The 16,131-nt window shown below is 39.2% G+C and overlaps 1 protein-coding gene across 1 annotated transcript in view; it reads right to left on the reverse strand.

Annotated features, from left to right (window-relative positions):
- LOC112119085 (formin-binding protein 1-like) overlaps window positions 1–16,131 on the reverse strand; it is a 99,627-nt gene that overhangs the window by 82,708 nt on the left and 788 nt on the right. The window lies entirely within an intron of this gene.

Genomic DNA, 16,131 nt, shown 5'->3' on the forward strand with positions numbered 1-16,131 from the left:
TGCAACACCCAGAGCAGAGAGCCAAGCCCAACCCCAAGGGAAAGGAGGTGCCACTGCAGAGTGAGTGCAGGGTGGGCTTGTTCTACAACCTCCTACCCTCCTGGGGGTGGGAGGTTCCTGACCCGACCCTTCCCATGTGGATAAATGAAATAACTCAAAATTCCTGAAAAATAAAACAAAACTATTAAAAATAAAAAGAATTTCATGGGGCTCTTAAAATTGCCTCATGAACTGCCCCATTCCTTTCCTATGATGTATCCATGCTGCCACACGTCAAGGTTTCTCAGTACATACAGCTAACACTCCACACACTATCACAACAAACATATAGTAATTTGTCATACAATGCTTGGAAGGCATTAGTCATTTATAGTAAATATGGAATTATGAAAAGAAATCAGTTGAGTGCCAGCCTGCGTCAAGTGAATTTGCTCTATACCTCCCTCTTAAACAAATACTTGATAAGTACAAGTGTTAAATGAACAATACATACCAAATGATAAACCAACAATGTTAGGGAGATTCCCAAACCTGAGCTGGCTTTTGTAGGTAACAAATCTGAGGAACTGTCATGGATTGAAGTGTCACGAGAGGAGGTTTTGGAATTAATTGATAAACTTAACATTAACAAGTCACCAGATGGCATTCACCCAAGAGTTCAAATGTGAACTGTTGCGGAACTGTTAACTAAGGTTTGTAACCTGTCCTTTAAATCAGCTTCTGTACCCAATGACTGGAAGTTAGCTAATGTAACGCCAATATTTAAAAAGGGCTCTAGAGGTGATCCCGGCAATTACAGACCGGTAAGTCTAACGTCTGTACCGGGCAAATTAGTCGAAACAATAGTTAAGAATAAAATTGTCCGACACATAGAAAAACAAACTGTTGAGCAATAGTCAACATGGTTTCTGTAAAGGGAAATCGTGTCTTACTAATCTATTAGAATTCTTTGAAGGGGTCAACAAACATGTGGACAAGGGGGATCCAGTGGACATAGTGTACTTAGATTTCCAGAAAGCCTTTGACAAGGTCCCTCACCAAAGGCTCTTATGTAAATTAAGCTGCCATGGGATAAAAGGGAAGGTCCTTTCATGGATTGAGAACTGGTTAAAAGACAGGGAACAAAGGGTAGGAATTAATGGTAAATTCTCAGAATGGAGCGGGGTAACTAGTGGTGTTCCCCAAGGGTCAGTCCTCGGACCGATCCTATTCAACTTATTCATAAATGATCTGGAGAAAGGGGTAAACAGTGAGGTGGCAAAGTTTGCAGATGATACTAAACTGATAAAGATAGTTAAGTCCAAAGCAGACTGTGAAGAACTTCAAAAAGATCTCACAAAACTAAGTGATTGAGCAACAAAATGGCAAATGAAATTTAATGTGGATAAATGTAAAGTAATGCACATTGGAAAAAATAACCCCAACTATACATACAATATGATGGGGGCTAATTTAGCTACAACAAGTCAGGAAAAAGATCTTGGAGTCATCGTGGATAGTTCTCTGAAAATGTCCACGCAGTGTGCAGAGGCAGTCAAAAAAGCAAACAGGATGTTAGGTATCATTAAAAAGGGGATAGAGAATAAGACTGAGAATATATTATTGCCCTTATATAAATCGATGGTACGCCCTCATCTCGAATACTGCGTACAGATGTGGTCTCCTCATCTCAAAAAAAATATACTGGCACTAGAAAAGGTTCAGAAAAGGGCAACTAAAATGATTAAGGGTTTGGAACGGGTCCCATATGAGGAGAGATTAAAGAGGCTAGGACTCTTCAGCTTGGAAAAGAGGAGACTAAGGGGGGATATGATAGAGGTATATAAAATCATGAGTGATGTGGAGAAAGTGGATAAGGAAAAGTTATTTACTTATTCCCATAATACAAGAACTAGGGGTCATCAAATGAAATTAATAGGCAGCAGGTTTAAAACAAATAAAAGGAAGTTCTTCTTCACGCAGCGCACAGTCAACTTGTGGAACTCCTTACCTGAGGAGGTTGTGAAGGCTAGGACTATAACAGAGTTTAAAAGAGAACTGGATAAATTCATGGTGGTTAAGTCCATTAATGGCTATTAGCCAGGACGGGTAAGGAATGGTGTCCCTAGCCTCTGTCTGTCAGAGGGTGGAGATGGATGGCAGGAGAGAGATCACTTGATCATTGCCTGTTAGGTTCACTCCCTCTGGGGCACCTGGCATTGGCCACTGTCGGTAGACAGGATACTGGGCTAGATGGACCTTTGGTCTGACCCGGTACGGCCTTTCTTATGTTCTTAACTTTTCACTTTAATGAATAAAATTTGCTATACACTAATGTTTGATGAATACTATAAAAAAACATCTTTTAAAATGGTAGTCTATGGAGTAAATAGTTAGTTAACATTTACAGCATACTGCTTGATTTATTTGTACAAATGATAAAAAAGGATCCAAGTAAGCAAAAGTTGGGAGAAAATAACATTTTTCAATAATGAAAGAAATTTAAAATAGCTTTCATTTTATTTCAGTTAGGCAATAACTCTGATCATTGAGATTTAGGAAAAAAATAGAATTTGTTGCCCTTAAATTTAGTTTCCGTTATTTTAAAAAAATGTTCAATTCCATATGAAACGAAAGCTCTGACCTGTAGTAATAACTAAAAATAACAACACTTTGTAGTTATATGGTGCCCTCCATTAGAGGATCTCAAAGCACTTCACAAACATTCATGAATTAAGCCTCAAACAATTATCTGAGGAAGGGAAATATTTCTCCCATTTTACAGATGGAGGCAAAAAAGTTAATTTACTTACCTAAGGCAAATAGGAAGTCCACAGCAAGCTAGAAACAAGATTCAAGTTTCCTTACTCCTAGCCCAGTACCCTAACAACAAGACAATACTTCTCCCCCAGAGGAAGTAAAAGAAAAAAAAAAAATCTCAATTTTGGATTGTAAACCACAGACTGAACAAGTAACTGCCTAGAGAAGATGGGTTCCCAGTATGCAAATATACAATGACAAGGAGCAGCTATGACCCGTTTGGATACACTCACGTGACCCAAGTCATAGGGCAGAAGCAAAGTGACCATGACAACAGGAGAGAAGAAAAAGAAAGCTATCCAAAATCTCTCATTTAATTGTTTCAACATTCTACTGCTCTATCTAGGAAACGTACAGGCAAAGAACAACACCTGAATATAAGCCACTAATGTATTTGCAATCTGGTGCGTCACCTAAAAGGAATTATGATCTTCTTGTTACAGTTTTATTCCAAGATGAGAATAAATACAAAGAACAGCCAACAGTTTACATTTATGGGAATTAACTGCAATAAGAGTCAGTGTTGAAGGTCAGCATTTTAATGAAAACCTTCTGTTTTCATTATTATAAGATGTTATTTTCTCCTCTCTTTCCTTTCTGCATACAGTTGGAAGCACTGACATGTATCAGAAGATGAATCCATAAACTTTCTGCCAAAACAGCACTGGGACTGGGATATGTAATCTCACTAGAGGCAACTGAGGCAAGCTGATTGGAATTTCAGCCTTCACTGAACAATCTGTTTTCTAACACAAGGAAAAAACTGAACATGTCTGGCCCTCTCACAATTTTTCCTACCAACAAAAATTGTACATCATCATAAACAATCTGTGTGCATGCATTATGAACAAAATATTCTGAAAAAGTTAGAAGTGTTAGTATATGAACTTCCCTTCAATATAGAATTACTGGGATAATCAATGAATGGCTTCACTGAATAGGCTAAGAAGCTGTTCTGCTAATGTCACAGAGAAGGCATCCAACTACTACACAATATGCACTAACCTAGTATCAGGATTAAACACACAAATGACTCTTTAGAGCAGGCCCTTTTTTCTAAGTTGCTCCTTAATTGAGTGTATCTGTATCTTTAGCCTCCACAATAAATACCATTTTCTGTTTTTCAAACATTTGTTAGAAGATTGTTAGCAGCCCACAACACAGTTACTCTCTGGGGAAGGAGAAACAATCTCCAAACACAGCAATTAAAAGATTGGTGATAGACTTGCCCATATTCGTACTTTTTACCCTCCCACAGTTGTGATGGTGTAATTTGCACTTCCAAAGAATCATGTCCCAGACATCACTTTGACAGGATTGCTCTTTGAAGAAATCCTCTGCCTCACTGAGACAGGAGGCCTTGTAATTTCAGACAACCTCCTGCTATTCTCACTCAGAAAATCGAACTGGAAGTAGTAGCATTTAGACTCCCTTGCGATAGCCAGCTCTCAGAATTGTGAATAAGGACACTGTCAAGGAAGGTAGAGACATTTTTTCCAATGCTAAGCATTCCATGGCACTCCAGGATTTGTAACATCCTATGTATAGTTCCATGGACTTCCTTGAAAATCAGCCAGATTTCCAAATCCATATACATTCACAAGGCTTCATAAATAAAATCAGGAACAGATGTAATTCTAACAGACATCAAGTGACTACCAGTGTTTCAAATTGGGTGGGAGAGGAATCTAACAAGATTCTGAAAGGGATACACAAAAATATGCACACATTTAGTCAACTGACAGCAGAAAATCCCTTAGTTGAACATTTATGGCAGTATTTTTGCCAACTCAGAACATAAACTGATGAAAAATCTTGGGGCCAATGACTCACTCTTCCTGGAAACAGTAGTAGAAAGGGTCAGATGCTTGTGAACGAGACAATTGCTGGAAAGATACAGACAAATATTATTTCTAACTAAAACAAAATGCTGTTGGAGTAATAATTGGACCTGTGGGATCTTCAGCATGAAATTTTCTTCTGATGTTTTCATTACTGGGCCAGCAGAGGGTATGGCTATGTCTACACTGGCACTTTCGTCATTAAAACTTTTGTCACTCGGGTGTGAAAAAAACACAACCCTAAACAACAAAAGTTTTGACGACGAAAAGCACTGCTGTGGACAGACAGCAACCTGTATGTCCAACTAAAGAGCATCACTAAGGGGCTACTATTTAGCACTCCTTGGACAGAGAGAGGATGCAAATGGAGGCATGGGAGAACATACTGAAAAATATCTATAGGAAATCTGAACAATAGATGAAATAGTGTTCTTCACACTGTATGTGTGAACATACTAGCAAATCAATTCACAGCACATCAAGATTTAAAACTAAAGAAACATTTCCTCAGGCCAGAGGATTTGTTTTAGTTTACAGAACACCTTTCAAAGGTTTCTAAATTATTATTTTAAAATAATCATCAGGACTGGCAATTCTGACAATTCTGAGGGACTAGCGCTATATATATATATATATACACACACACACACACACACACACATATACTAAACAGAACAATTAGTCTGTGGAAATCATGCTGCATGATATGACTGAGGCCAAGAGCTCAGATGGATTAATAAAAGAATAAAACATATGGAAAATGAGACTATTCAGTTACGTTGCATAGTATATAAACTGTATGAAATACAAACCCTCATTCTTCAGAGCATTAGCCAACCATTAATCAATGAGGTTAAGAAGAAACCTCTCAAGTGTGCAGATTACTCTATGCCTGTTCACTATGGGGATTCTTGAACCTCCTTTTAAGCATTTGGTAATGGTCTCCATCAGAGACAACATGCTGGACTAGACACAACTGTCATTAGTGTGAATCGGTATGACAAATTCTTATTTGCCTGTTTGCATTTGTCAGAAAGGTTATAGTTCCAAACCCACTTAATATTAATTGATAAACAAACACTTTCTTTACTGGAAATGCTTGCATGAAGAAAATTTTAGGCTCATAAAAGTCAGATAAAGTACAACTATATTAATTCACAGTAACAACTGGGAGACCCATTGCTAATTAATGAATTTTGAAAATTAGCAAGTAGGGACCAAATACTGAGAGTTAAGGGGCACCTCCAATTCTCGCTGATTAATGGGAGTTGCTGCTAATCAGCACTACTCAAATGACCTCAGCCAAAGCCCACTGAAGTCAATGAGAAGACGCCTATTGACTTCAATGGACTTGATCAGACTCAAAATCAGGTTAACCAAAGAGAAGTACATAACAATATATACTTTGTTCATGTATTTGGTCAACTGTAGTTCATTTTTAAATTATGAAAATACTTAAAAGTTTATTTCACAATGTGCTGGGCCCTTTCCTAATATGGAAGGAGGCATGAATTCCTTCCCCAGGCACTCACAGCAGCATACTAGTATATATTCTATAGCACATTCTGCAAAAATGATGACGTTTTAGTGACATAAAGGACCTTATTCCAGCTTGTGTTCTTAAACATTTGCAAAGATGGGGAAAATGCCTAGATTTAGTATGGATTAGTGAGGTTCTAATTAATATTTTTCTTCTGTTACTTTTTACACCTAATAAAAAAGGCCCAGTGTTAGACTTTTTTTCGTTAATGAATTTGCAACAAAAACAAAAGCCCTGATCGTGCACTGCGCTCCATGTGGGCAAACCGCTATGCCCTTGGACTTCATTAGAAACTCCCATGTCTCTGGAGCTCACTGCATGATTGGAACAGAAGTGAGTACATAGAAAGATATTTCATATTTAGCTTAACTGAAAAAAACTCCAAGAAGAAAATTAAAATACAAAAATATATAAAAATAGGTAACTTGTATGCTTTTGTATGTCATAGAGGAGGAGAATTCCATATGCACAAAAGCATGCTGAAACATTACAGTATAAAATAAGGTCTAAATATTTTCAATAGTTTTCACTCATTATAAATAGAGAGTCATTTAACAAATGAGGTTCTACCATTTCCAAACATTTCAGCAAAAACAGCTAATAATGAACTATCACCTTTCTATTTTCTTCTTGGATAATGTACACAGCAGGCATGAAACAATGCAAGTTATGCAAGAGGATGAAAGTAAAATTATACCTAACAATGCTGTTTTTAACAATTAAGGCTCTAGACCTGGAAAGACTTAAGTACACAATTAACTTTACACACTATGGGTAGTCTCACTGAAATCAGTATGTAAAGTTAAGTATGTGCTTAAGTCTTTCCAGATATGAAGCCTAAATGTGTAACCATCTCACAGCTACTAAACTGAGCATGAGCTCACTACATACACAATACGCAAATTTAAAATTTAGTTAAATCCCTGAAAAATATATTTGCTTTAATAAAATAGCAGCATTTTTCATCCTATAATAAAATATAGCAGTAATACTTTGCATTACATGTTATCTTTTGTCAGAGGATCTCAGATTTACAAATATTAATTATCCTATATGAAGTAGGTATTAGTCACATTTTACAGATAGGGAAACTGAAGTACAGAGTAATTCACACAAGGACATAAATAGTGACAGCTAGATAAGTTGGGAACAGAACCTAAGACCTTCCTACTCCCTGTAGTCTGGTCTAACCATCAAACAGTGCATCCTCACCAAGACAGAATGACAAATAATACTTTAAACTTTGTTAAGACACGTGCATTTGGAATATGCTGCAGGGGTGACCGTAGAAACAAATACACTAGTGAGAATAAGGCTATTCAGGGATTTCTTAAAAATGGATCAGAAACTCGTAACAAGATATGTGAGTGGGGAAATAATGGAGATGGAGCAATTTTTTATGCAGCGTGAAGAAAAACTGTAGAAGAAAGTAGTTCTATAGATATGTCAGCTTAAACTCACAAGCCTTTTTACTATTTTTGGTTCACATTATTTTAAAGGAATGCTGTCAAGTAAGAAAAATGTACACATATATGTAAGCACTAACACACAACAGGAAGCATTCTGTTCAGTCAATACACACATTTTTGGTGTGCTGAGGTAAAAAGTCCAGCAGTGTATTTCAGCCCACCCAGACGTGCATATATTACCCGAGACACACAAACTCTAGAGAGCGTTGTACTTATAAAATGGTTTGTTGGCAAAAAATACCCACATTTAAATAATGTAGAAAACATTAATCCACCAAAAAAAAAGTTCTAGTGTAGTATGCCTGATACAGCTACAGACTATGAAGACTATTTTTAAAAAATTGTAAATAATTGTATAATCTCTAGTATCAAATAAATACAACACAAACATAAGGTGTGATGGTTTGCTTTTGTTTTGTTTAATTCCCTAAGACTTCTCTCCAGTTCATCACCTCTACCTACCCACCACTATTCTTAAGTAATCAGAAGTAGCATCAGGACTTGAGAAGAGAAGCCACTTTCCAGCTACCCATGCTACTCAGGTTTTTTTGGGTAGCAGGACTTCAAACAATAAGCAGCAAAAGAAAGAGATCCTATTCAAGTAAGGGGAAAAGAGTTAAGGGAATTTTAAAACACCACACACATTAAATTGCATTTGTTTAATAAAACTACAAAATTATCAAAGAGATTTATATTTAAAAGTGTTATACATCCATGTGGTGTAGTAATCTAGATGATGAATAGGCTGTGTATTCCCTTTTGCTCATGTACAACAGCTTTATTTCTGAAAATTTCCCATGGTTACTAGCCCTGGTGCAAGTACTAGCAAAGGCAAGACTCCAGGCAGCCACGTGAACTTTCAGTACTGTTTCGTCTAAACCTGCTCAGAGCAGGTCTATACAACAGGGTGGATGAAACACTAGAAACAACAAGTGCCCTGTTTACAAGTCATCACTACCAGAGACTATTGGGGCTGCAGTGGTGTTAGCAATAACACTGGTCTACAATTTTTGAGAAGTCGTCTGCTTCAGAGATAAAATGTGCTATTTATTATGTATTTTGATGTGCTGAATTCAAATATGACAATTAAAACAACTGATTGGCTACTGTTTCTAAGATATTTAAGTTTTTACATTTTATGTCTATGTATATTGTGTAGATAGTAGAGTTTTAATCATAAATTGTAAACCTAGGTCTTTTCATGTGTTTATGGTTGCTTTACATGATACTATTTCACCTGTCCTGTTTATGTAACACTTTAAAAATCAGCAAAAGGGTTATATAAATAAAATTTATTATGAAACAAAAGGCAAAAAACTACTATGTACATAGTTTAGTCCTATTCAGTGTCTACTCGGCGCTGTAGTTGTCTGCCTTGTTGTTTCCGAGAAAATTTATTGCCACTAACTGGAAGGCTTTCCATGCCGTCTTTTCCTTGCCACGCAGTGCATGGTCAAATGCATCATCTCAAAGAAGTTCACGAATCTGAGGACCAACAAAGACACCTTCCTTTATCTTAGCTTCACTTAACCTTGGAAATTTTCCACGGAGGTACTTGAAAGCTGCTTGTGTTTTGTCAATGGCCTTGACAAACTTCTTCATCAGACCCAGCTTGATGTGCAAGGGTGGTAACAAAATCTTCCTTGATTCAACAAGTGGTGGATGTTGAACACTTTTCCTCCCAGGCTCCAATGACTGTCGGAGTGGCCAATCTTTCTTGATGTAGTGGGAATCTCTTGCACGACTATCCCATTCGCAGAGAAAACAGCAGTACTTTGTGTATCCAGTCTGCAGACCAAGCAAGAGAGCAACAACCTTCAAATCGCCACAAAGCTGCCACTGATGTTGGTCATAGTTTATGCACCTCAAAAGTTGTTTCATGTTGTCATAGGTTTCCTTCATATGGACTGCATGACCAACTGGAATTGATGGCAAAACATGGCCATTATGCAGTAAAACAGCTTTAAGACTCGTCTTCGATGAATCAATGAACAGTCTCCACTCATCTGGATCGTGAACGATGTTGAAGGCTGCCATCACACCATCGATGTTGTTGCAGGCTACAAGATCACCTTCCATGAAGAAGAATAGGACAAAATCCTTTTGACAGTCACGGAACATGGAAACCCTAACATCCCCTGCCAGGAGATTCCACTGCTGTAGTCTGGAGCCCAACAGCTCTGCCTTACTCTTGGGTAGTTCCAAATCCCTGACAAGGTCATTCAGTTCACCTTGTGTTATGAGGTGTGGTTCAGAGGAGGAGGATGAGAGAAAATGTGGGTCCTGTGACATTGATGGTTCAGGACCAGAAGTTTCATCCTCTTCCTCGTCTGACTCAAGTGAGAATGATTCTGGTGCATCAGGAACCGGCAGTCCTTCTCCGTGGGGTACTGGGCATATAGCTGATGGAATGTTTGGATAATGCACAGTCCACTTTTTCTTCTTTGACACACCTTTCCCAACGGGAGGCACCATGCAGAAGTAACAATTGCTGGTATGATCTGTTGGCCCTCTGCAAATCATTGGCACTGCAAAAGGCATAGATTTCCTTTTCCTGTTCAACCACTGGCGAAGATTTGTTGCACAAGTGTGGCAGCATATGTGTTGGGCCCACCTCTTGTCCCGATCTCCAATTTTGCAGCCAAAATAAAGGTGATAGGCTTTCTTAACCATAGTGGTTTATACTGTGCTTTTGTGATGCAAAAGGCACTTCACCACAAACATAGCAGAAGTTATCTGCACTGTTCACACAAGTACGAGGCATCTCTGCTCACTTTGGCTAAACAGAAATGTGTCCCTTTGCAAAATCAAACACTGACAAATAAGAGAGCACGACACTGTATGATTTCTAGAGCTGATATAGGGCAATTTGTTCAGCAGAGTGATGTAAGCTTCGTTATGATTGCATCATCCATGACTTCTAGGAATAACATGATGCAATTCATATCATGGATGACGCAATACCAGCTTCAGATTGCATCATTCATTGTTTTGCCTGAAAAGCAAGTACTGTCCAAACCCAGTCATAGATTTATTCATAGATCCAGTCAAAGATGTATTTTAGTCATTTCTGGTTTAAATTGAGATCCCTTCCCTTTATAACTCACTTATCCTCCGCCATTCCCAAGTCAAGGGTCATATATACTGACCCAATAGCATATCTTGAAAACTAGAGCCAATCAACAATTTTAAGCATCATTTTCGTTCTCAGTGACCCAGAATTAGTAAAGTTTGACTACGTTTATTTCAGAAGCATTTTGGCTGTAGAGCAGTGTAATCAGAAGATTTTTTTTTAGAAAAAAGGCTAGTGTGCACATGGTCAATGTGCATATTCTGAGAGAGACAACTGTATGGGTTCTGGACCTCTATGGGTCAACCAGTTCATCCCTTTCATCCACTGCTTTATCTATATATAAAAAGATACCATAAAGCAGTGGTTCTCAAACTTTTGTACTGGTGACCCCTTTCACATAGCAAGCCTCTGAGTGTGACCCCCCTTATAAATTAAAAACACATTTTTATATATTTAACACCATTATAAATGCTGGAGGCAAAAAGGGGCTTGGGATGGAGGCTGACAGCTCGCGACTCCCCCCCCCATGTAATAACCTCGTGACCCCCTGAGGGGTCCCAACCCCCAGTTTGAGAACCCCTGCCATAAATTTTTCACATTTGCCCCTCTGAAACTTAACAAATACTGATCTTTTTTCTTAAATGTTTTTAGCCTAGATTGAAGTGGCTGTTCTCATAAAACACTTTAATTTATGTTTTGTCTTATGTCAAAACATCTTTATTTTCACATGAACTGATATCAGAACAGGTTAAGGAATAGATGAAAGATGTTGCAGTCAGCAGGAGAAACACAAAGCATTGCTTTGGTAGTCACACAGAAAGAAAATGGATGGTTTGTTTTTTAAATATATATACATATCTATTATTGAGCATTTTAAAAAACACTTAGAGTCTATAGAACTTGCAACATTTAATAATGAAGCTCTGTATCCTTAATAAGAGTCCTTACTCCATCACATGTTTTGTTATTGTAAAGCGGCAGAGTACTCAGCTAAAACAAACAATTATGTGAATTTTGCAGATGGGTAAGAATGGCAGGGTCAAACTCTATGCTTAAAAAACTTGACAGCGTTCTTAAAATTAATGCACATGAACAATTAATGGATTGCAAAATAACACTTAATAGGTCACTGGTAAACTTTAACTGTAAGTTTCCTGGGCCATATCAGTTTATCTTTCAACTGATTTGCCTGCCTCTTATGTCCAAAATGCTGGTCATTCAAATAAGTACAATTTCAAGATCCACCTCTTTCATCTATGCCCCTTTACATGTACGATGAAGGCAATCTTATATTCAATACTCTGAAGGTTTTGAGTACAGCAATTTAACTGTCACTCACAAGTAGAAGGTGAATCTGCTTGAGAAATTGCCAAAATACACAAAAAATAAGTCGATTAGAATTTGGCTTTCTAAAACACCTTATAATTGTTTAGGAGCTTACACAAGAAAATTCAGTGTCCTCCTAACACAAAAACCCCTATTTTTCCGAAGTACCAAAAAGCTGAAAGCATTAAACCGTAACCTCATCTGAAGATCTGACCTACAAATTTTATTTTATTTTTTGCACAGGTGTGAATTCAATTTAGTTATTTGTGCTGTTAATACAAATTCTATATATAAATTGCTATTGTTAATAAAATTACAAGAACTTTCACTTATATTTTTTGCTTTAGTTTGTGAAGGCAGTGTAGCAGCACTGTTAGCCTACTGTTAGGGTATGTCTACACTTACCGGGTAGTTCGACGGCTGGCAATCGAAGTTCCGGGTTCGATTTATCGCATCTGGTCTGGACGCGATAAGTCGAACCAGGAAGTGCTCGCCGTCGACTGCGGTACTCCAGCTAGACGAGAGGAGTACCGCAGAGTCGACAGGGAGCCTGCCTGCCGCGTGTGGACCGCGTCTGAACCGCGGTAAGTTCGAAGTAAGGTATGTCGAATTCAGCTACGTTATTCACGTAGCTGAATTTGCGTACCTTACTTCGACTTGGGGGGTAAGTGTAGACCAAGCCTAAGTAGGCAATGAACCAATATTATTATTATTTATCATTTGTATTATCATTGTGCTTAAGAGCCCTAGTCTTGGACTGGGGTGCCCCATTGAGTTAGGTGCTGCACAACTACAGAACAGAAAGATAATCCATGCTCCAAACAGTTTTCTATCTAAGTATTGATACCTCTCAAAGAGGTGTCTTATCAGGAATACAATTAACATGTTACACTATCACATAAACATCCCAACAAATCCCTTGTAGTCCATTTAGCATAACAGACCAACTATCAGACTGGGGAATAAAATGAAGCAATACTGACTAAACTTCTTCAAACTATAAAGCTCTAACATTTATTTTTCCAGTAAAGTATTTTTACCAGAAAAATTGTCTCTTCATTCCACACTCTCTTCTTGAACAAATAAATCAGTATATAGTAGGGGTGTCAATTAATTGCAGTTAACTCACACAATTAACTCAAAAAAATTAATCGCAATTCAAAAAATTAATCGTGATTAATCGCAGTTTTAATCGCACTGTTAAACAATAGAATACCAATGAAATTTATTTAATATTTTTGGATGTTTTTCTACATTTTCAAATATATTGATTTAAATTACAACACAGAATACAAAGTGTTCACTGCTCACTATATTATTTTTATTACAAATATTTGCACTGTAAAAATGAAAAAAGAAATAGTATATTCACCTCATACAAGTACATAATGCAATCTCTTTATTGTGAAAGTGCAACTTACAAACGTAGATTTTTTTTTGTTACATAACTGCACTCAAAAACAAAACAAATCCAAACTTTAGAGCCTACAAGTCCACTCAGTCTACTTCTCGTTCAGCCAATCGCTAAGACAAACAAGTTTGTTTACATTTATGGGACATATGTCTTCTGGAATGGTGGTTGAAGATGAAGGGACATATGAATCTTTAGCACATTTGTCACGTAATTATCTTGAGATGCCGGCTACAACAGTGCAATGAGAACGGCTGTTCTGACTTTCAGGTGACATTGTAAACAAGAAGCAGGCAGCATTATCTCCCATAAATGTAAACAAACTTTTTTGTCTGAGTGACTGGCTGAACAAGAAGTAGGACTGAGTGGACTTGTAGACTCTAAAGTTTTACACTGTTTTATTTTTTAATGCAGGGTTTTTTGTACATAATTCTTCATTTGTAAGTTCAACTTTCATGATAAAGAGATTGCATTACAATACTTGTATGAGGTGAATTGAAAAATACTATTTCTTTTGTTTTTTACAGCACAAATATTTGTAATCAAAAATAAATATAAAGTGAACACTGTACACTTTGTATTCTGTGTTGTAATTGAAATCAATATATTTGAAAATATAGAAAACATCCAAAAATATTTAAATAAATGGTATTATTATTAACAATGCAATTAATCGTGCGATTAATTTTTTTAATCGCTTGACAGCCCTAATATATAGTAATACTTATCATCATAATACCTACCTCTACATATGACAAAAGCCATTTAAAATTGGAGAATTGAGCCCTTCTAAACAGTAGGATTTTTTTCCCTAAAATTTCCCACCATTGCAACCACCACTGTGCCATTTGTGGTAACAATGGTGGGCACACTAGTGTAGAAAATGTACCATATCATGTTGATTCATCCTGAACTGGGTTAGACATCGTGGTACTTAAAATACTGGTGGTTACCTGGAGCCCTGTCCACACTAGCAGTCCCTCTACAACAGAAGTGGGCAAACTATGGCCCGTGGGCCACATCCTGCCCACCGGACCGTTCTGCCTGGCCCCTGAGCTCTTGGCCCGGGAGGCTAGCCCCCTGCCCCTCCCCTGCTGTCCTCCCTCCCCCGCAGCCTCAGCTCACTCGCTCCGCCTAAATGGTCTGGGCAGCAGAGCTGTGAGCTCCTGGGGCAGTGCAGCTGCAGAGCCCGGCCTGACCCAGTGCTCTGAGCTGCGTGGTGGTGGCGGCGGCGGCGTGGCCCGGCTCCAGTCGGGCTGCACGGCTGTAGCGCCGCCAGCCACCAGTGCTCCAGGCAGCGCGGTAAGGGGGCACGGAGCAGGGGGGGTTGGATAGAGGGCAGGGGAGTTTGGGATGGTGGTCAGGGGGCGGGGATGTGGATAGGGGTCGGGGGGAACAGGGAGTTGAATGGGGGCAGTCAGGGGACAGGGAGAAGGGGTGGTTGGATGGGGCAGGGGTTCCGGGGGGGGTCCATCAGGAATGAGAGGGGTTGGACGGGGCTTGCGGAGGTCCGGGGCTTGCGGAGGGCCGGGGGGGGGCAGGGGGGAGGGGGAGGGGGGGGGGGGGGGGGGGGGGGGGCGGGGGGGGGGGGGGCAGATAGGAGGTGGGGGCCGGGCCAGGACCCTCTCCCCTAACTGGCCCTCCACACAATTTACGAAACCCGATGCGGCCCTCAGACCAAAAAGTTTGCCCGCCCCTGCTCTACAACTACCATTAGCAGAATTAAACTGCTTGTAGTAATGGTGGAAATTTTTACAACGAAGATGTAGTGTAGACACATAGGAGAGGCTACTGCCTGGTTTGCAGCCATGCACCCTTTGTACAAAAAGTACCCCAGGAAAGTAACAGCCCTATACTCTGTATTATGCTATAATACTTTAGGTCATTATTATAGAATAATTGTACATAGTGAGAGGACACACCTCAAAATTATTTGCTTGTGGGACTCTCCTTTTTTCAAAAACAGTGAACTGTTCTGGCAATTATGTGCCATCAATAGGCATGTATAGATATAGTCCTCTCTCTTCAACCCCCCGTTTAAGTAACTAGGGTTCTGATCCTGCAAATACACATGAGAGTAGCTTTACGGATGTGAGTTGTCTCCAAACTGAATGGGACTGCTCAGGTGCCTAAATACACGCAGGATCAGACTTTACTTACATTACTCACTAATCTCTCTTCTTCACCACAGCACCTCCTGCTATCTACTGTACTGCTAGCCCATCCCCAGCAGCTCAGCATTCTCGGAGTCCCCTGACACAGGATACCAGGCACAACAAACTCACACCAAAAGGGACTGAACAAACTGGAAAGACCTTTTCACCCCTTTCCTCACTCACCAAAAAAACTTGTTTGTTGATATACTGTTGTGGTTTACAAAAGACTATTCTAAAGGTACTTACTGTCATCCCCAATGCCATCTCCCCCCAGCTGCCCCTCATTACCATTGCCAAGTCACTGTAGTGATGGGCACTAGAAATTTGGATGCAGCACTCTCCTAAAGCCCCATCAATCGCCATTTCCACACACACCATTACCCAGCACCTACCCTATTCCCATCCCAATATCCAGCCCCCAACCCTCACGCTATCTCCTATCCTTATTCCCCTCACTGCCCATCCCCAGCCTCCCCTTCCCATCCCAATCCCCCTCCCCAGTCCTCCTCACTGCCC

Source organism: Terrapene carolina, unplaced genomic scaffold (genome assembly GCF_002925995.2).
Source record: "Terrapene carolina triunguis isolate 2854851 unplaced genomic scaffold, T_m_triunguis-2.0 Scaffold211, whole genome shotgun sequence".
Classification (NCBI taxonomy): domain Eukaryota; kingdom Metazoa; phylum Chordata; order Testudines; family Emydidae; genus Terrapene; species Terrapene triunguis.